Source organism: Podarcis cretensis (assembly GCF_951804945.1).
Source record: "Podarcis cretensis genome assembly, chromosome: 13".
Lineage (NCBI taxonomy): Eukaryota > Metazoa > Chordata > Lepidosauria > Squamata > Lacertidae > Podarcis > Podarcis cretensis.
In genome coordinates this window covers 7,120,421-7,143,247 of record NC_137182.1, presented here as the reverse complement: position 1 = coordinate 7,143,247, position 22,827 = coordinate 7,120,421, and the positions used below count along the sequence as shown (strand labels likewise).

The window sequence follows — 22,827 nt, the reverse complement described above, 5'->3', positions numbered from 1 at the left end:
GTTTGGGGGGCAATTCAATACCTGTTTTACAAGCTGCAATAAAGAGCATGAAATCACTACAGGACTCCTAGTATATTTCAAGGGCAAGCACAAGGCTGAAGAACACTGCAGAATGACATCTCAAGCAAGGGCTTGCCCATACTTCTGCTTGCCCCATACCCAGAAAACGCAGGTCCCATGCCTTCCAGGCACCCGCTGCTTTCCCCTGGAAAAACCCACCCTTAGCACTAAATCAGAACAAATGGTGATCCCCAAAAAGCTCTATATGTTCCCATTCAGTGCTAAACTGAGGGTTTTCCTAGGGAAAAGCCCAGGGCAAGCCTTAAGCCACACTAACAAAATAAATTAGCGAGACAGCTGCAGAAAGGAAAGAAAAAGCAATTGGTGCCAGTTAATTGGAAGTGGGGCAGGGAGTGTGGTGCACCCAGAAATCCAATCCGATACTCCTGCCACCCTATAACACGCCCTCCAAGTGTCTTGATTTTCCAGGGACAGTCCCAGAATTCTGAAAGCCACCCCAGCTTCTGATTTGATCCCAGAATGCATCTATTTCCAGTGCCCCCACTGCCGAGCTCAGGGAGGAGGATGAGCGGACGCTTGTCCCGAGTGATGGCGGTAGTGGCAGCTGTGAGGAAGTTTCCTATTGCTTCTCCCTTAGCCTACCTTAGCTGGCCTCCTCCCTTAGGCAGCTTGTAGTAGCTGAAGAAGAAGAAGAAGAGGAGTTTGGATTTGATATCCCGCCTTTCACTCCCTTTAAGAAGTCTCAAAGCGGCTAACCTTCTCCTTTCCCTTCCTCCCCCACAACAAACACTCTGTGAGGTGAGTGGGGCTGAGAGACTTCAAAGAAGTGTGACTAGCCCAAGGTCACCCAGCAGCTGCATGTGGAGGAGTGGAGACGCGAACCCGGTTCCCCAGATTACGAGACTATCGCTCTTAACCACTACACCACACTGGCTCTCAAGCTGCTGGAGAGCCGGCAAGAAGGAAGAGATGTTGCCACCAACAAGGACCAGCCCTGTGTGATGTTCCATCTCTGAGGAACAGGCAGAGGACAGGGCTGACTTGGGCAGGAAGAAAGGGGGAGCAAAGCGCAAGGAGTCTCGATTTTTTTAAACAAAAAATGCTTTGTGCATCCACATGTATCCTTGCCCCTTTCTAAAATTTATTTATTGGTATTTTTCTTTTTCTTTTTGTAAATCTACCAAGGTATAAAATAAAATCAGGATTAAGGGTTTTTCTCAGGATGATGGAGGGTGATATAATGGTGGTGGCACTCACCCTTCTTCTGACAGGAAATAAAATAATAGTAGTAATAATAATAATAATAATAATAATAATAATAATAATAATACCTTGCCCATCTGGCTGAGTTTCCCCAGCCACTCTAGGAGGTTCCCAACAGAATATTAAAAACACTATAAAACATCAAACATTAAAAACTTCCCTATATAGGGCTGCCTTCAGATGTCTTCTGAAAGTCAGATAGTTGTTTATCTCCTTGACATCCGGTGGGAGGGCATTCCACAGGGCAGGTGCCACTACTGAGAAGGCCCTCTGCCTGGTTCCCTGTAACCTCAAATCTTGCAGTGAGGGAACTGCCAGAAGCCGAACCTCAGTGTCTGGGCTGAACGATGAGGGTGGAGACGCTCCTTCAGGTATACTGGGCCGAGGCTGTTTAGGGCTTTCAAGGTCAGCACCAACACTTTGAATTGTGCTCAGAAACATACTGGGAGCCAATGTAGGTCTTTCAGGACTGGTGTTATATGGTCTTGGCAGCCACTCCCAGTCACCAGTCTAGCTGCTGCATTCTGGATTAGTTGTAGTTTCCGGGTCACCTTCAAAGGTAGCGCCACGTAGAGCGCATTGCAGTAGTCCAAGCACTGGTGTACGAGGGGAGGACGGGGGAGTGCACCGCCCCGGGCACCATTTGGGGAAAGGGTGGCATCGCTGCCACCCCTCAGGATGCATGGCGCATGCTGAGCCCACCTGGGCTGCATGCCACGCAACCCTGGATGAGTGCCATGCCCCTGCGCTGATGTGCCACACCGATGCACCAAACCCCGTGGTGATGCACCACACCCTAGCGCCACTAGCCACACCTCCGTGGGTGGCACGCTACACCCCTGGGACACGCGCCAGCCATGCTCCCACCTGTTCTCTGCTCTGGGGGTTGCAACACTGTGTCCAAGTGGGAGATAACTAGAGCATGCACCACTCTGTTCTGTGAAGGAAAGAGACATAAAAATGGGGTGTTGTGGAGGGTCAGGGGAAGTGAAAAATGTCCCTCTTTTCACCTGAGGAATGTTGGAGGGAGGCGCCTCACCAAAATGTTTTGGTGGATAGTGCAAAAAATGCTTTCTGCCACTCCCAGCATAAGGAATGAATTGTAGCATCTGGAATGGATTTACTTCACTCTGAATGGGCATAGAGAGCTTTGCTAGGTTCCCTCTGAGGCTTTGAGTGAGCAAGCTGGCATTAGTGGGATTCATAAAGCCAGATGCCACAAGACAAGGGCTTCACAAGCCGAGGAATGTTTATGGACTGCACTGGGCTAAGCCTTTTCTCAAGAACTTGTTCTGTGCGCCAGAGGCTTCAGGATGCTAATATGGCCCTGGGACTTCCGAGCGAGGCTGCCCCAGCTTCTTCTCCCTTAATTTGAGTCAGGGTGAAAAATTCGTCCTGTCCCTAAACTCTTCACCTTTTAACAAACACAGCTCTTGGCTGTCTCTCTATGTAGGTTGTGCATAATTAACACAGGGATTTTTCTTCTAAGCGGCGGAACAGAAATAGTATGTGGTGAAAGATTTATATTCCTATAGAAGTACAAGCTAGCAAGAGAAACCAGCCAGCGCTTAGAATACAAGCACATAAATGATTAAAAACATAGGAGATATAACAACATGATATTTACAGTGCACAAATCCCTTTTAGCCTTTCAAGATCGTGACATAATAAATTATTATTGCTAAAAACTGGCTAGCAGAGGCAAGCTGGCAAGGCTGTTGCATCAGTTTATATTAGCACAGGCCTTTAGGGAGCTTCTTGCATATCTGAGAAAAAGATGCAAGCTCTGCTCTAAATTGTAAAACTCCAGACCTGACAGGGCAGAGAGCCGCTCCTAAGGGCTTTTCCATACTGGACTTTGAGGCTGTTTGAGTCCAATATTTCTGGGCACCATTCATACGATATTGCCCTTATTCAGAAACCACCAGCCCTTTTTTTGTACAGTGAATTCAGATTTTTCCAATCCCGGGAAAACTGAAAAAGAAAAGCTGGGCTGCATCAATAGGAGTATAGCATCTAGATCAAGGGAAGTAATAGTGCCACTGTATTCTGCTCTGGTCAGACCTCACCTGGAGTACTGTGTCCAGTTCTGGGCACCACAGTTCAAGAAGGACACTGACAAACTGGAACGTGTCCAGAGGAGGGCAACCAAAATGGTCAAAGGCCTGGAAACGATGCCTTATGAGGAACGGCTAAGGGAGCTGGGCATGTTTAGCCTGGAGAAGAGGAGGTTAAGGGGTGATATGATAGCCATGTTCAAATATATAAAAGGATAGGATGTCACATAGAGGAGGGAGAAAGGTTGTTTTCTGCTGCTCCAGAGAAGCGGACAGTGGATCCAAACTACAAGAAAGAAGATTCCACCTAAACATTAGGAAGAACTTCCTGACAGTAAGAGCTGTTTGACAGTGGAATTTGCTGCCAAGGAGTGTGGTGGAGTCTCCTTCTTTGGAGGTCTTAAGCAGAGGCTTGACAACCATATGTCAGGAGTGCTCTGATGGTGTTTCCTGCTTGGCAGGGGGTTGGACTCGATGGCCCTTGTGGTCTCTTCCAACTCTATGATTCTATGATTCTAAGCAGACTCCAAACCCAATCGACTGACTGCTACGTGGGCTTTTGTTTGCATTTTCTTCAGTTATGATGGCACCAGAAAAATCATTGCCATTTGATGGGGAGAGGGATCCAGAGTTTGTGTTTGCTTGCTTGCTTGCTTGTAGAGTGGAAAGTGGACCTCCTTTCTGTTTCCCCATTTCCACTGGAGAAGAGATAGACATAAGACACAGGGAGGGGTAGAGCGAGGCTTTGCTTCTGATAGAGGGCGGTTTGTTTGTGGGGCCACCATAAATCTTACCAGAGCAAGAGTTTGGACCTTCCAGAGAAACCTTGAATTTACTGTTTGGAGCCAAGTGGTTTGAGAAACTGTGGAAGCAACTCAGACTAAGCTTCAGGTCCTGCCAAAAGTCACTTTTGCGTAAAATATTGTTGTACGCCACTCTAGTCTCCAAGTGCTGTGAGATTCTAGGAGTTCTAGGTACTTACTCAGGGTCCATGTTGCCTTTTTGAAATGATGGTCTGCAGAGACTGTGGTGTCTTTAGGATATAAGGTTTATTTACACATATATAGAAGCTGGGCCTATGATGGAGGGGTTCACAGCAACAACACACCGAAAGGGTCTCCTTCTCTCATAGCTGCAGCCTTGAATTCAAGCAAAGATCTGTCATGGCTTGCTCACTCTCTGCCACTTTTCCCTCGAAGTCACCTCACACACCCTTTCAACTCTAAACGCTGGCTTTTGTCCTCACTATTTAAGAGCTGGAGGAGGAGCCCCACCCATTTTCCATCTGCACAGAGCCCCCTTAATTTGCTTTCTTATTGGCCCATCACCTTCTCCCCCCCCCATAATAGTCCATCACCTAGGCCATCACCTCAACACTGGAAACTAGCCTGACTTATTTAGCTTTGAACAGTTGTTGGAAACAGGGGTTAGAATTGTCTGGCCCCCATTTTAACACCCACAGCCTTGATTAAGTTCTGATTAAAGGGGTTAAAGGGCTCTGGCACTCACACACTCATAACAATATAATTACACTCCAGCTTCTAACCAGCTGAAGGGCACTATCCATCGCTAAACAGAAATGCAGGCATGTTCATTTTGATGAAAAAAAGGCATGCTGGAAGATCAAACTGAGTTTGATTGTTTTGGTTTAGTTTAGCTGGATTGTCTTTCTGTGGTTGGCAGGGGTCACAGACAAATGACATTTAATTCTAGAATCAATGCAAACTCAGCACTTTTCCTCTCTACATAGTCCACACACAATCTAGAATAGTATCTAGTAATCTAGTACTGGCTTCCTCAACCTCGGCCCTCCAGATGTTTTGAGACTACAATTCCCATCATCCCTGACCACTGGTCCTGCTAGCTAGGGATCATGGGAGTTGTAGGCCAAAACATCTGGAGGGCCAAGGTTGAGGAAGCCTGATCTAGTATATCTTTTTGCCCCTGTAAAGCACTTCTTGAGAAGCGGGTTTCATTTCTGAAATAGAAGCTCATTGCAGATTGATTCTGCCTTGCCCCACAGTGTGTCCTTTTAAAAACAGGTGCAGGCAGTGCTGGTAATAGGTGAGGTATTCACATTTGCCCAAGGATGGTGTGGGTAAGCGCATACCAAGACTGCAAATACCACTTCCCCCTTTGTTCACACACACACACACACACACACACACACACACACTGTATTTTCCAACAATGTCTAATGAAGAGAAAATGGTCAATTTCCCCAAAAAAACTGGAGTTCGGACATGTGACACTTTAATTATTATTAGTGTATTTTTCGCTCTATAACATGCACCCGACCATAACACGCACGTAGTTTTTAGAGGAGGAAAACAAGAAAAAAAATATTCTAAACGAAACAGTGGATGTATGATTTTTGTGGTTCATGCTGTGGCCACAGACATGTGATCTGACGGTGAGTTTGGAGTAGCCCAATGCAAAAATCCTGAGGATCCATGTGGATCCATGCTTTGTAACCACGTTTTTGCACCATTGCAGCCCCAGGCAACAGTGGGTGCGTGGTTTTTTTTGGCGCAAGATGTAGCCATGGACATGCTATGTGATCTGATGGTGAATTTGGGGTGACCCAGTGCAAAAATCCTGAGGATCCATGTGGATCCGTGCTTTGTAACCACGTTTTAAGTGGGGAGGGAAGGAAGAGCACTCAAGCGACAAGGAGCATGCGTGGGGTGGGTGGAGAAGGATGCTGCTAATAATGAAGAAGAGGGGTATAAGGGGAGAAGGAGCACGCCTGGGGTGGGTGGAGAAGGATGCTGCTAATAATGAAGAAGAGGGGTTTAAAGGGAGAAGGCTCCTCTCCTCTCCCACTTTGCTCCTTTAAAGCAAGCAGGCTCTGCTTTTCTTCCTCCTCCCTGCTCATCCCCGGCTTAGCGAGCTGAAAAACTTTGCTGCTATGTAGCGAGCTGAGTGGGGAGGAGAGAGGGACAGAGAGCCTGCTTGCTTTAAAGGAACCAACCGGACAGGAGCTGCTTACACTCGTGTAAGCGGCTCCTCTCCTCTCCCACTTTGCTCCTTTAAAGAAGCAGGCTCTCTGTCCCTCTCTCCTCCCCACTCAGTGGCTCTTCTCCCACTTTGCTGTTTCATAGTGAGCCATGGAGGAGGGAGGGAAGGGGAACCATGGATCCTCTGCTCACGACTGCAGCAGATCCCCCCCCCCCCGGCACCCGTAGGCATTCCCTCCATAACACACACAGGCATTTCCCCTTACTTTCTAGGAGGAAAAAAGTGAGTGTTATGGTGCAAAAACCCCGGTATTTTTAAATGATGCACCAAAGAGTTAAGAACTCACTCCAATAAAAAGCTCATTATTTAAATGCTTTTAGGCATGCCTTTATCTTATTTTAAATGGCATTCAGCTAAGTTTTAGAGTAGACCGATTGAAGCTAATGAGCACAACGAAGCCATAGAATCATAGAATCATAGAATCATAGAGTTGGAAGAGACCACAAGGGCCATCGAGTCCAACCCCCTGCCAAGCAGGAAACACCACCAGAGCACTCCTGACATATGGTTGTCAAGCCTCTGCTTAAAGACCTCCAAAGAAGGAGACTCCACCACACTCCTTGGCAGCAAATTCCACTGTCAAACAGCTCTTACTGTCAGGAAGTTCTTCCTAATGTTTAGGTGGAATCTTCTTTCTTGTAGTTTGGATCCATTGCTCCGTGTCCGCTTCTCTGGAGCAGCAGTAAACAACCTTTCTCCCTCCTCTATGTGACATCCTTTTATATATTTGAACATGGCTATCATATCACCCCTTAACCTCCTCTTCTCCAGGCTAAACGTGCCCAGCTCCCTTAGCCGTTCCTCATAAGGCATCGTTTCCAGGCCTTTGACCATTTTGGTTGCCCTCCTCTGGACACGTTCCAGTTTGTCAGTGTCCTTCTTGAACTGTGGTGCCCAGAACTGGACACAGTACTCCAGGTGAGGTCTGACCAGAGCAGAATACAGTGGCACTATTACTTCCCTTGATCTAGATGCTATACTCCTATTGATGCAGCCCAGAATTGCATTGGCTTTTTTAGCTGCCGTGTCACACTGTTGGCTCATGTCAAGTGTGTGGTCAACCTAGACTCCTAGATCCTTTTCACATGTACTGCTCTCAAGCCAGGTGTCACCCATCTTGTATTTGTGCCTCTCCTTTTTTTTGCCCAAGTGCAATACTTTACATTTCTCCCTGTTAAAATTCATCTTGTTTGTTTTGGCCCAGTTCTCTAATCTGTCAAGGTTGTTTTGAAGTGTGATCCTGTCCTCTGGGGTGTTAGCCACCCCTCCCAGTTTGGTGTCATCTGCAAATTTGATCAGGATGCCATTGAGTCCATCATCCAAGTCGTTGATAAAGATGTTGAATAAGACCGGGCCCAAGACAGAACCCTGTGGCACCCCACTAGTCACTCTTCTCCAGGATGAAGAGGAACCATTGATGAGCACCCTTTGGGTTCGGTCAGTCAGCCAGTTACAAATCCACTGAGTGGTAGCATAGTCAAGACTGCATTTTTCCAGCTTCTTTACAAGAATATCATGGGGCACCTTGTCAAATGCCTTGCTGAAATCAAGGTAGGCTACATCCACTGCATTCCCTTCATCTACCAGGCTTGTAATTCTGTCAAAAAACGAGATCAGGTTAGTCTGACATGACTTATTTTTCAGAAATCCATGCTGACTATTGGTGATCACAGCATGTCCATTAATTTCTGTGGGTCTGCTCAACTTAGCTGAATACTACCCAGTGTTACATTCTGAGGCTTACCACTCTTAACTCCTTTGGGAGGAAGGGCATGAGGCAAACTGACTAAATAAAATATAATGTCTGTAAAGAATTAAGAAAAAAAAACAAATAAACATATAAGCCTGCCAAGGCTGAGCTTTAAACCTTTGCACTATTTATAATTCAGTAACTATGTTTCTCCACTAACTATAGCTTCTCGTGAAATGTACAAGTCAGTCTATGCACAAAAGAAGTGCAGAGTTTCCAGCGCCCTAGTTTCATTTCAGATCCAGGGTTTTACCAGCACTTCACTTTTCACCTCCTTTATCTCCTATTCTTACCTGAAAAGCATGCCTTCATCAATACTCTCATTTCCCTCTCCTAGCTCTGTGGACCAGTTTATCCAATCAAGTGGTAAAGCTAACTTTGGACTATACCAGGCATAGACAAACTCAGCCCTCCAGATGTTTTGGGACTACAACTCCCATGATCCCTAGCTAACAGGACCAGTGGTCAGGGATGATGGGAGCTGTAGTCCCAAAACATCTGGAGGCCCGAGTTTGCCTATGCCTGGCCTATACCATTCAGGCTGTACATGGAGACTGCAGAATCTTTACTTTCCTTTTAAAAACAAACAGACAAACAGACAAACAAACAAACCATGCCGTGCTGATACTAGTATCTTAGGGAGATAGGTTCTGCCTAACCTTCCTCCTCACCAGATGTTTATCTATTTGCAGGGATTCCCAACCCCATGTGGGAGTATTCAAACATGAGAAAAACCATACCTGTGACCTGAAATGATTCACTCCAAAGGAAGTTTTATAAAATGATTCTGTTCTTGTATAACCTGGGCTTTTGCTTCCATAGAAGACTGCTTCTCTGTCTTCATTATATCTGCTATTCCAAACAGCAAACATTCTTGGGATAGCTCAGTCGGTAGGGCATGAGACTCTTAATCTCAGAGTCATGGGTTTGAACCCCACGTTGAGCAAAAAAACTCCTGCATTGAATGGGGTTGGACTAGATGAGCTTCATGGTCCCTTCTAACTCTACAATTCTATGATTCTCTGTCAAGGGAGAATCAGCTCTGAAAGAGCCATTTCTATACAGATAATACAGTCATACCTCAGGTTAAAGTCGCTTCAGGTCGAACATTTTCAGGTTACGCTCCGCGGTGACCCGGAAGTAACAGAACGTGTTACTTCCAGGTTTCACCACTTGCGCATGCGCAGACACTCAAAATGACGTCACGCGCATGCACAGAAGCGGTGAATCATGAGCTGCGCAGACGCAGGTTGCGTTCTGCTCAGGATGCGAACGGGGCTCCGGAACGGATCCTGTTCGCATCCAGAGGTACCACTGTACTTCTCTCCGCTGAAGAAAGAGGCGGCACTTGTTAAGTTGTGGGTGAATATATCAGACGACACAGCGATTCTTCAAATAGCTCTTGTTTATTCACAGGCCAGAACAGAACTAAACTGAAGGGTTCAGTCAGCCTGCTTATATAGAGCTCCAGTACAACATAACTGTAACAATTTTCTAAAACTAACCAATCACTGAACGTCACTTTCGATCCCTTATTTGCATAACTATCTACAGTATCCATCCAATCACTGAACGTCACTTTCGATCCTTCATTTGCATAACTATCTACAGTATCCCCCTGCTGGCCCAGGGTGAGAACTTCAGTACATAACAGCATTAGAGAAGATAGCAAAAGTTCCCAGATATATTAATCTTCTCATTGAGGGACTTCCGGAGGCGGTAATGGCGGTCCTCTTCACTTCGTGAGGAGGAAGCTCCGCGGAAACTGGGTCGTCCGCTACGGCGAAGCGGAGACCCACATCGGAAACCCACAGGCAGCAAGAGCCTGTGGTCTTGAGACTCGGCGGGCGCCAGAAGCGGCTCCCAAAACGCAGAAGGAACCCCGTAAGGGGCTCCGGAACGTGGAGGGGGTATCACGGCGCTGTGAGTTGATCGCAAATCTGCGGAGTGAAGCCGCGCAGCTGCTGCCGGTGAGTGCTGACCTTTTTTCCTGGAAACTTTGACTCAGAAAAAAGCAACAACCCGTGAGTAAAGAAGGACTTTTATAATTTGAGACTAAATCACTGAATTTGGCTGAAAGCGGAGAGACGTAAAAACAGGAAGTCCGTCTTCCGCTGCTACTGAACTTCAAAGTAAAGAGCTGGAGGGGTGGAGGCTTAGAGGAAACTTTCAATCTAAAAGATCTGAGCATCCATTGAAGTTGCTTTTAAACAAAATAAGGACATTAATCATATGACCTCTCTTTCTACTTGGACTGAGCTAACTTTCTTCTATTGGAACTACAATTTGGATGAGAAACCCAGGTGCTGGAGCTGCCTGAGCAACTTGAGCTGTCAGTTCTGCAGATCTGGCTATTGTGTATTAGAACTTGCAACAATCTGAGGGGGTTTGGACTTGTTACTTTGAAACATCAACTGAAGTACCAGTATGCACTGTCTGATACAATGTGGCTGTTAATACCAACTCTGTTTAAAACCTGCTATTGAATGTCCTTGGACATTAAATTTGATTCTAGTAAATTTATTAGAATTGGACTCTTCCCTTGAGACATTTCAAGCTCCCCCTAGAGGATTTGGGATTTACAGCAGTGACTTTATTTCACTTTCCTTTTCCCCGACCTCCTGTTTGACTGTTTTCCTCTGGGCTGCTATTTTCTCATGGGAACAACTCAGCTTGACCTTGACTTTTAGATAACTTTGGAATGAGTGGCGCAAGAAGGAGGGGAAGAACTAGACAAGCTACTTTGACAACTTTAACCTCAGTCTCGCAGGCACGTAGATCATCTGTACCTACTTTGCCTTCAGAGGAAGAAGCTGCTTCTCTGCCAAGGGCAGGAGAGGGAGAAACTGAGCAGCCACAATTGGAAGATATGGCCTCAGGAGCAACTGCTTCTATCCTAGAGAAAATCTATGAAAAATTGGAATCTCTGGACAAGAGAGGGGAATCTTTGGACAAGAAAGTTGATGAACAAACAGCCAAAATTGAACAAAATACAGAATGTCTAAATAGATTAACTGGACAAGTATCACAGAACACACAAGCAATTGGGCAGTTGACGGAGGCCACAGTAGAAAATCGGAAATTGGCTGAGGACACTAGTCAAAAATTAGGAAATTTAGAACAAGAGGTAAGACCACTCTGCAAACAAGTAGGTGAACATCAGACTTATCTATCTATGATAGAACTGCGGAACCGGGAGAGTAATTTAAGGATAAGGTCGATATCAGAAGTGGAAGAAGGCAACCTAGCTGAGTTTCTGACTAAAAAATTTTCCAAGTTCTGGAATTTAGAGGAAAAGGACTTTAAAATTGTGTCTGCTTTCAGACTTGGAAGACTTGTAAAGAAAGAAAAGCCCAGAGACTGTTTGATAATATTGAGATCAAAGGAGGAAAGGGATAAGATTTTGGGCCTACATTACGGAAAGTCACTGGACATTTTGGATAGAAGAATTGAGTTTTACAAAGATATTCCTAAACAACTGTTGGACCTTAGATCCGCCTACCTTGAAATGGTTAAACTGCTTAGGAGCAATTCAATTATCTTTAGGTGGGAATTTCCCCAAGGATTATCTTTCACCTTCAGAGGGAAGAAGGTTAAAATTAGAACACTGGAAGATAGAGACAAATTTCTGATTACATACGGAGAGGACCTTCAAAAAGGAATTGAACTACCTTTTGGGCCTGGAGCACCGGCGGTACCGGCACCCTTGGAACTTGAAGACTTAGCGAACAAGATACCACCCCTGGAAAAATAACTAGATTATTTCAGGATGTCTCTGCAACTTCTGAGCTGGAATATAAATGGCTGTAACATCCCGGAAAAAAGGAGGAAAATATTTCATATATTAAAAAAAGAACAATTGGACATTATTTGCCTGCAAGAAACACATGTGACTAGGCTCCATAGAAAAGTGCTAATAAACAAAAGACTGGGCCAGGAATTTATATCTTCGGACAGAGTAAAGAAGAGAGGTGTGGTTATTTATGCAAAAGAGAGCCTGTCACCCAAATTCCTATTCAAAGATGAACATGGAAGAATTTTGGCAATTGAGATACAATATCAAGGAGAGAAATTTTTGATATTAGGAATTTATGCACCAAATGAGGGAAAATCGGAATTTTATAAGAAGTTGCATGAGACCATGCTGGACTATCTGGACTACAACAACATCATTTTGATGGGAGATATGAACGGGGTCGTATCAACCAACATGGATAAGTCACAAAGCCAAAGTGTTACAAAAGATGGCAGACTACCAAATGACAGACAATATGGATTTGATTGATATCTGGAGGATAAAGAACCCCTTGGGAAGAGAGGGAACATTTTTCTCTGAAGCCCAACTGACCTGGACAAGAATCGACCAAATATGGATATCTAGAGGTCTGGCACCTAAGGTTAAGAAGGTGGAAATCTGTCCAAAGACCTGCTCCGACCACAATGCAGTAAAGATGGATATGACATTAATACCACCGGCTCCTTTAGATGGAAAATGAATGACAATCTGTTTAGAGATCAGGAGATTATCAAGAAGGCCCAAAAAGCTCTAAAGGACTATTTTGAGATAAACATGAACACTACGGTGGAAAAAAGATTTATCTGGGACGCAAGCAAGGCAGTGATGAGGGGGTTCTTGATACAACAGAATGCTGTAAAGAAAAGGACACAAAATGAGAGGAAAGATAAAATTTTGGAGAAAATTAAAGAACTAGAAAAGAAGCTAAGATTAAATCCGAAGTCACAGCCGAGGTTGAGAGAAATTAAACTTCATCAAGCACAATATTCTAAATTGATAAACCAGGAAATAGAGTGGAAGATTAAGTTAATGAAACAAAAAACTTTTGAATCGGCGAATAAATGTGGAAAACTGCTAGCTTGGCAGTTGAAGAGGAGACAAAAATTAAATACAGTTACAAATTTAGAGATTGAAGGAAGAAACATCCAGAACCCTGTGGATATTAGAAAGTGTTTCCAGAGATATTTCAAAAAATTATATAGTCAAGGGCCGCAAGATGAGATTGAGATTAAACAATTTTTGGAAAAAAATGGACTATCAAAATTGTCACAAGAAAATAGATCAATCCTGAACTGTAAAATAACACGACAAGAGATTGAACAAGCCATTCAGAACATGAAATTGGGCAAATCTCCAGGACCAGATGGGCTGACCTCCAAGTATTATAAGACACTAAAAGATTACCTGATACAACCACTGATGGAGGTTAGCAATGAAATTATGGAGGGAAGGAGGGCCCAGAATCGTGGAAAGAAGCCTTCATCACATTGATACCAAAATCGGAAGCTGAAAAGACACAACTTAAGAACTATCGTCCCATCTCTCTTTTAAATGTGGATTACAAAATATTTGCAGATATTCTGGCAAGTAGATTTAAGAAAGTTTTAAACGAAGTAATTCATAAGGACCAGGCGGGCTTTCTCCCAGGTAGACACTTGTTTGCTAACACAAGGAACATTATTGACATTTTGGAACTCTTGCAAACAGATATAAATACAAAAGCAGTGTTAATCTTTATAGACGCGGAGAAGGCCTTTGACAATATTTCCTGGAAATTTATGAAGGGAAACTTAAAAGAAATGGGAGTGGGACGGGGTTTTGAGAATGGGATTGATGCAATATATTCAGAACAAAAGGCTAAATTGATAGTTAACAATGTGGTCACAGAAGAGTTTAAAATTGAAAAAGGAACACGACAAGGCTGCCCTATTTCCCCTCTGTTATTTATTTTGGTTCTGGAGGTGCTCTTGAATATGATTAGGGGGGACCGGTTGGTGGAAGGAATTCAGGTCGGAGCGAAACAATACAAACTTAAAGCTTTTGCAGATGACCTAGTTTTGACTTTGCAGGAGCCAGAATCTAGTACAAAAAGAGTATTACAACTGATTCAAGACTTTGGTCGGGTGGCGGGATTTAAACTAAACAAACAGAAAACCAAGGTATTGGGGAAAAATTTGACAGATACAGAGTCGGAACGGTTTCAGAGAGAGACAGAATTAAATGTGGTCAAAAAAGTAAAGTACCTAGGGGTGAACATAACAGCAAAAAATCTGAATTTATTTAAGGACAACTATGAAAAATGTTGGTCAGAAATTAAGAGAGATTTAGACAGTTGGACAAAATTGAAACTTTCTTTGTTAGGCCGAATTGCTGCTATCAAGATGAATGTATTGCCAAAAGTAAAGTACCTAGGGGTGAACATAACAGCAAAAAATCTGAATTTATTTAAGGACAACTATGAAAAATGTTGGTCAGAAATTAAGAGAGATTTAGACAGTTGGACAAAATTGAAACTTTCTTTGTTAGGCCGAATTGCTGCTATCAAGATGAATGTATTGCCAAAAATGTTGTTTTTGTTTCAAACACTACAGATTGTGGACAAGACGGAGTGCTTCCGGAAGTGGCAGAGAGATATATCTAAGTTTGTCTGGCAGGGCAAAAAGCCCAGAATTAAGTTTAAGATACTAACTGATGCGAAAGAAAGAGGGGGCTTTGCCCTGCCAGACCTAAAGTTGTACTATGAGGCCGCAGCTTTCTGCTGGCTAAAAGACTGGCTACTTCTCGAAGACACTGACGTACTGGATCTGGAAGGTTTCAACAATGCTTTTGGTTGGCATGCATACTTATGGTATGACAAGGTTAAGATCAATAAGGCCTTTAAGAACCATATTGTCAGAAAAGCAGTGTTTAATGTCTGGACAAAATATAAAGACTTATTGGAAAATAAAACTCCAAGGTGGCTATCACCTCTGGAAGCTAAGGCCCGAAAAAGACTCAATATGGAGGCCAAATGGCCAAAATATGGGGAAATACTAGAAAAAGATGGAGACAATTGGAAATTGCAGAGTTTGGAGAAAATGAAGGATAAAGTGCGAGACTGGTTACATTATGCTCAGATTAAAGAAGTCTTTAAAAATGACAAAAAGTTAGGGTTCCAGGTGGAGAAATCGAAATTGGAAACAGAATTGTTAGAACCTAATACTAAGGTACTTTCAAGAATGTATAACTTGCTGTTAATATGGAACACACAAGATGAAATGGTTAAATCGGCTATGATAAAGTGGGCACAGGATATTGGGCATAACATTATGTTTGAGGACTGGGAAAGGTTGTGGACCACTGGGTTGAACTTCACTGCATGTAATGCTTTGAAGGAAAATGTAATGAAAATGATATATAGATGGTACATGACCCCAGTTAAACTTGCCAAAATATACCATTTGTCTGACAACAAATGCTGGAAGTGTAAAGGGAATGAAGGAACATTCTTTCACCTCTGGTGGACGTGCCCTAGAGTGAAGGCCTTCTGGGAAATGATATATAATGAGTTGAAAAAGGTATTTAAGTATACTTTCCCTAAGAAACCAGAGGCCTTCCTCCTGGGTATTGTCGGCCAGAGGGTGATAGAGAAGGACAGAACTTTTTTCCTGTATGCAACAACGGCAGCAAGGATACTCATCGCTAAGCATTGGAAAACCCAAGATCTACCCACACTGGAAGAATGGCAGATGCAACTGATAGACTATATGGAACTGGCAGAGATGACCGGCAGAATCCGAGACCTGGGAGAGGAGAGGGTTGAAGAAGACTGGAAGAAATTTAGGATTTACTTACAAAAACACTGTAATTTGGTTGAATGTTAAGAAGGATGCCAGATCATAAACAATTGAGCACCACTAAATTAGATGTTTGGAGAATTATCAGATTAAATTAAATGAGTAAGACTTAAGAATGTAAATAAGTTGATAAATTGCTGGAAAAAGTTTTGTAATGATGCAAGTGGGAGCAGGAGACGTGAGGGAGTCCAAAGAAGTTTTGACAATACGTTATGATATATGTTATATTGTTTACTTTTGCATTTTTGTATTAAAAAATCTTAATAAATATTTTTTTTAAAAAAAAAAATCTCCTCATTGAGAAAATGGTTCTCACTACGTACTCCACAAAATATTATGTGGCAACATGTTGAAATGATCCAGTCTGCAAGTATTCTCTCTCTCTCTCTCTCTCTCTCTCTCTCTCTCTTAGTGCCTGAAGCTGCTTTGCTGCAGATTGATAGTGTTTCCAGACACTGCAAGCAACACTGGCAGAGTTACACTCCCTGGGTATTTTATGACTAGCAAACTAAGGGGCAGGGGAAAAAAATGTTTATAGGTTCTGTGGGGATGTTTGTGGATAAGCAACCTATAACCAGATCATTCTGAACCTTTGCTGTTGGCAGGAGTCATAGCCATGCTCCCAGCCCACGCTTACTCCAAAACATCTGATTGAAACCCATCTGCATGCTAAAAGATTCATGTTTTGCTTCTCCTCAATGCCACATCAGGAGCTGATTAGCATATGGAGGGCTAGAATAAATTAATCTGGTGTGTATAAAGGATAAAAGCATGGCAGACCTTATGAGAAAGCAAAGGCTCCTCCGTTATTACTTAGAGCAGTCAAAACCCAAGAGTTAAAGAGTACATGTTTTTAAAGAGGTAAAAGATGAAGGGACCCCTGACCGTTGGGTCCAGTTGCGGACAACTCTGGGGTTGCGGCGTTCACCTCGCTTTACTGGCCGAGGGAGCCAGTGTACAGCTTCCGGGTCATGTGGCAAGCACAACTAAGCCACTTCTGGTGAACCAGAGCAGCACATGGAAACACCATTTACCTTCCCGCTGGAGCGGTACCTATTTATCTACTTTGACATGATTTTGAGCTGCTAGGTTGGCAGGAGCAGGGACTGAGCAATGAGAGCTCATGCTGTCGCGGGGATTCGAACCACCAACCTTCTGATCGGCAAGCCCTAGGCTCTGTGGTTTAGACCACAGTGCCACCCGCGGCCCTTTTTAAATAGAATCTCACATAAAAAGGACTCCCTACCAACCCATGGAGGTATAGCCATGATGCAAGAGAGAGAACAGCTATTCATCGCGGGCTAGAGTTTCTTCTGTCAAAAGCAGAGGAGCTATGTGCCTCTGCTGAGTCTGGTTTTTTCCATCACAATGTCCATTAGAAATGGATGGAACCACCATGTTTTGCTCCATGGACCTTTGTGTGTGTGTTTTTGGGGGGCACATGTTTAGAAACCATCAGAGTCTGTTATTTTTATGCAATGCAATGGTTTCCCTTCTAGAGAAATAACCAGACTCAATAAGATATGCAATAAGATATGCAAAAAAGATAAGATATGCAAAAAAATACTGTAGCTTTGCTAAGAAAAGTGGCAGTTTATATATAAAAGTGGTATGTTTATATATAAAAGTATAAGTATATATTTATATATAAAAGTGGCAGTTTATATATACATGTATGCCTTTCATAACTGCCAAGAGGCACACAGATTTTGCAAAAGTTTTGTGAGAAGTAACTCGTTGTTAACACAAGGTGAAATCTATCTTGAACATTTTGCTCAACAGAAGGCCCAAGATCAAAAGAAAAAAAAGTCTGTCAGTTTTATTGCCCCATTTTAAATGTTCTGTAAATGATTTACAGAGAGGGTTTGTAACCTCCCTTCCTTCATCTGCCGTTCCTTTCAGCTCACCATAAAATTTCTTTTTACATTCAGTTTTGTGTGTGCAAGGTTCCTATGGCAACTCCCACAAAATACTTCTTGCTAACCTTCAGGAGAAAGACAACATGTTTTAACTGATAAAATAACCCCATCGTCTATGAAAATCATCTGTTTTGCCATTATGTGTCTGATTTGAAGAAGACCTGGAGCACTGGAAAGTAATATTTTTTGCCGCAGTCAATGCTGCCTCAGTGAATCCCAAGCATTGCACCTAAGAATCTCTTTTTTTCTGACAGCACCCAGTGCAGCAGTGGCAAGTATCCCTCTACAGGGAAGCAGCACCCATGTCACTGGGCAGGTAGGGGCAAAGGACCACTGGTGGGGCCTGTCATGTGGATATTTTCAACCTGACAGTGACTGAATAGCCATCGACTTTGTTGCAGACACATGGGACTGTTGTTGTTGCCCACGGACTGTCTCGCCAGAGTGGTGCATGCTCTAGTTACCTCCCGCTTAGACTACTGCAATGCGCTCTACGTGGGGCTACCTTTGAAGGTGACACAGAAACTGCAGTTAATCCAGAATGCGGCAGCTACACTGGTGACTGGGAGTGGCCGCCGAGACCACCGGTCTTGAAAGACCTACATTGGCTCCCGGTATGTTTTTGAGCACAATTCAAAGTGTTGGTGCTGACCTTTAAATCCCTAAACAGCCTTGGCCCAGTATTCCTGAAAGAGCATCTCCACCCCCATCTGGTCCAGCGCCAAGGGTCTTCTGGTGGTTCCCTCGCTGCGAGAAGTGAGGTTACAGGGAACCAGGCAGAGGACCTTCTCGGTAGTGGTGCCTGCTCTGTGGAACGTTCTCCTGGCAGATGTCAAGGCAATAAACAACTATTTTACTTTTAAAAGACAACTGAAGGCAGCCCTCTTTAGGGAAGTTTTTAGTGTCTGGGGCTGTATAGTTTTTAATATTCGGCTGGAAGCCACCCAGAGTGGCTGGGAAACCCAGCCAGATGGGTGGGGTATAAATAATAAATTATTGTTGTTATTATCTGTCTATCTCAAGAGACAATGGAGTGCACCTCTAGGGACAAAGTCAAACCACTGTGTTAGCGTCACCAAAGTGACCTCCCTGGGGCGCCAGCCTGTGCAGTGTGTATGGAGGTTCTGGGCTGCCCAAATGACAAGACCTCCCTCTTGGCCTCTCTGATGTGATCCAAAGGTAAGCAGAGCAATACATTTGGCACCAGCTTGGCTGCAGGAGTTGCCAAAAGGAGGAGTACAAGGTGCCATCCAACCACTTTAGGGACTCCATTCTGGATTTGTGTAGGGTTTACTGCTCAGCCTTTTCTTCTCCCAAAGATGTCCTGCAAGGCAGTGGAGGTTTAGGATCAGAGTTTTCCTTCTCCTAGATGGGCTACCTTCCCAGGTGACTTAGTTGGTCTTTAAGGTGCTACTGGAAGGAATTTTTTTGTTTTGACTATGGCAGACCAACACGGCTACCTATCTGTAACTTCCCAGGTGGATGAGCCTCACCTGCCCCTCACTTCCCTCTACAGCAAGTGCAGAATCTTGATTCTTCCTTATTGGACCCACAACTGGTCTTGTTTGCTCGACCCACCAGAGCATGTCTTTGCATGCACGGGAAGTCCCTAGCTCACATGTCTTGAATGTGTGACATCATGCGCTTGACATGTGTCATGATGCCACTTCTTCTAGAGAATGCCAAGCACTCTGGAGGAGCTGGCCACTGAAACTGGACTGTGCAAAATCAAAATTGGAAACAGAATTGTTAGATCCCAAAACTAAGAATTTGTCAAGAATGTACAACTTGCTGTTGAAATGGAACACTCAGGATGAAATGGTGAAATCTGCTATGATTAAATGGGTACAAGATGTTGGACATAACATTATGATGGCTGACTGGGAACAGTTATGGACCACAGGTATCAGGTTTACGGCATGTAATGCCTTAAGAGAGAATATAATGAAAATGATTTATAGGTGGTACATGACACCAGTCAAGCTTGCAAAAAATTATCATTTGCCTGAAAATAAATGTTGGAATTGTAATGAGACCGAAGGTACATTCTTTCGCCTTTGTTGGACATGCCCAAGGATTAAGACTTTCTGGGAGATGATTTATAATGAAATGAAAAAGGTATTTAAATACACCTTTCTGAAGAAACCAGAGGCCTTTCTCCTGGGCATGGTCGGCCAATTGGTGCCAAAGAAGGACAGAACTTTCTTTATGTATGCAACTACAGCAGCAAGAATACTCATCGCAAAGTATTGGAAGACACAAGATTTACCCACCCAGGAAGAATGGCAGATGAAGTTGATGGACTATATGGAACTGGCGGAAATGACTGGCAGAATCCGAGACCAGGGAGAAGAGTTGGTGGAAGAAGATTGGAAAAAATTTAAAGATTATTTACAGAAATATTGTAAAATTAATGAATGCTAGAAAATGATGGAATGATGTTATATGGCTTTAGAAGAAATGTGAAAAGGAACTAGGTACAGATAGATTGTTAATGTATTAAAGGGAAAAAATAAGGTTAAAACATGTTAAGATAAATTACAGGACAGGAAACAGAGGGAAAGGAATTGCTGAAACAGTTATTTGAAGTGGAATACAAAAATGGGAGGAGGGAGGAGGTCACTGAAACAAGGGAATGAAAGATATGATTATGAAATTATTGGAGGTGTTTTTAATTGTTTTGTTTGTTTTGTTAATTTAATGTTTTGTGTAGTGTTTTTGTCTTTGTGATGTATTGTATTCTAATGTTTATTTTTTTTCTTTTTTGTATTTTCTTTATTTCTTTTTTTATGTAATCTTTAAACTGTTAATAAATATTATTTTTTTTAAAAAAAGAAACTGGACTGTGCACCACGGGTGGCATCATGTTCGTGCATCATGTACCACGGGCCCCCTAGAGTTGGCACACGTGTCTGGGTGCTGGATGCAGGATGCAGACCAAAGGTAGGCAAGCCACCTGAGAAGAAGCATGTTTAGCCACCAGAGGTACTACAGCGGTACGTTGGTTCTCAAACTTAATCAGTTCCAGAAGTCCATTCCAAAACCAAAGCGTTCCAAAACCAAGGTGTGCTTTCCCATAGAAAGTAATGGAAAATGGATTGATCCGTTCCAGACTTTTTAAAACAACCCCTAAAACAGCAATTTAACATGAATTTTACTACCTAACGAGGCCATTGATCCATAAAATGAAAACAATAAACAATGTACTGCAGTCACAAAATCAATCGATCAGTAGCTGAACTGGGTACCACACTGTCACAAAAACAAAACAAAAAAGAGCCACAAAAACAAAAACGCAAAAGAAAAGCTTCTGAAAAAGGTTCGCAAACCAGAACACTTACTTCTGGGTTTGCAGTGTTTGGGTTCCAAGTTGTTTGAGTACCAAGGCATTTGAGAACCAAGGTAGCACTGTACTCCTCTCCTGATACCCGTGCATGGGGTTATGCCACCCATACACGCTCATGGGATTATGCCACAGGGAAGTGACTGGCACATTGAAAGAGAGAGTTCTCAGCAGTTGATTCTCACAAACAAGAGCCCGTGTGGTGTGCGTGCGCAATACATGCCACGCTGAAGTAGAGACTCAGTACAAACCTCTTTTAGTTATGACGCTCCCTGGTTGACGTTCAGCTAGCCATCATTTCTTGACCTGACCCACCTCACAGGTGGGAATATGGTATATCTGAGATGCCATATTCTCTCATACAAACCTGCCTGGGAACTTCAGAAGAGGGACTTCCCTCAGCCCCACACCTTCACAAGTCCATTGGGCTGGGAAACAGGAGAGGGCCTTCTTGGTGGTGGCTGCTCCCAGACAACTTTGGGACTCCCTCCCTAGAGAAGCCACACTGGCTCCTTCCTTGTTGTCCTTCCATTGGCAGATGAAGCCTTCTGTCCAACAGGCTTCTGGGAACTGACTGCTTTTATTGAAAGGGCTGATTCTGTACTATTTGTTACTTGTAATTATCTGTCTCTTTTTAATAGGTTGTGTGTGTGTGTGTGTGTGTTTTAATTATATATATGTTTTTAAATTATTGTGCTTTTTCTCTCAATGTTTTTGGGCTGTTCTTATTTTTACCTGTAAGCCATCTTGAATCCTTGTCAGGGGAAAAAGGAGGGGTATGAATACCTACGGGACCGCCTCTCCTGGTATGTCCCACAGAGGAACTTACGGTCTGCAAATAAAAACATCTTGAAGATCCTAGGCCACAGAGAGGTTAGGCTGGCCTCAACTAGAGCCAGGGCCTTTTCGGCCGCGGCTCCAATCTGGTGGAACGCTCTGTCACAAGAGACCAGGGCCCTGCGGGACTTGACATCTTTCCGCAGGGCCTGCAAAACAGAGCTGTTCCACCAGGCCTTTGGTCAGGGCGCAGCCTGACCCCCCTCCTCTGGCAATCTGCACAGAATTTTGCTTGGTTGCCATAAATTTGATTTTAATTAATTTTTATAATGAAATGTTTTTAGAATCGTTGGATTATTTTGATTGTTGTTAGCCGCCCTGAGCCCAGCTTCGGCTGGGGAGGGCGGGATATAAATAAAATTTATTATTATTATTATTATTATTATTATTATTATTATTATACCAATACTTATGCTACTAATAATATTTCTATCCATATGCCAAAATTAAGTTGAATTATATGTAAGCTCCTTGAAACTCCTTTCTGGGAGTTTTGCTTTTGCTTGTTTTACAACTTCATGTACACTTGGAAACTATAATATAATACAGTAAAGCAACCCATCCTTTTCTCCCACTCCTCTTTATGATACTCCGTGCAGGAGTTCCCTACTGCTGGCCCTCCCACAAGAGGAAAAATGCTGCAATTATATGCATCACCATTATTAATAGGGACGCAGGTGGCGCTGTGGGTTAAAGCCTCAGCGCCTAGGACTTGCCGATCGAAAGGTCGGCGGTTCGAATCCCTGCGGCGGGGTGCGCTCCCGCTGCTCGGTCCCAGCGTCTGCCAACCTAGCAGTTCGAAAGCACCTCCGGGTGCAAGTAGATAAATAGGGACCGCTTACCAGCGGGAAGGTAAACGGCGTTTCCGTGTGCGGCTCTGGCTCTGGCTCTGGCCAGAGCAGCGATGTCACGCTGGTCACGTGACCCGGAAGTGTCTCCGGACAGCACTGGCCCCTGGCCTCTTAAGTGATATGGGCGCACAAC

The 22,827-nt window shown here is 43.7% G+C and overlaps 2 long non-coding RNA genes across 2 annotated transcripts in view; both read right to left on the bottom strand.

Annotated features, from left to right (window-relative positions):
* The window catches only part of LOC307201179, an 820,028-nt gene that overhangs the window by 725,406 nt on the left and 71,795 nt on the right, over nt 1-22,827 (bottom strand). The gene's annotated exons all lie outside the window — the stretch shown is intronic.
* The window catches only part of LOC307201174, a 41,032-nt gene that overhangs the window by 17,402 nt on the left and 803 nt on the right, over nt 1-22,827 (bottom strand). The gene's annotated exons all lie outside the window — the stretch shown is intronic.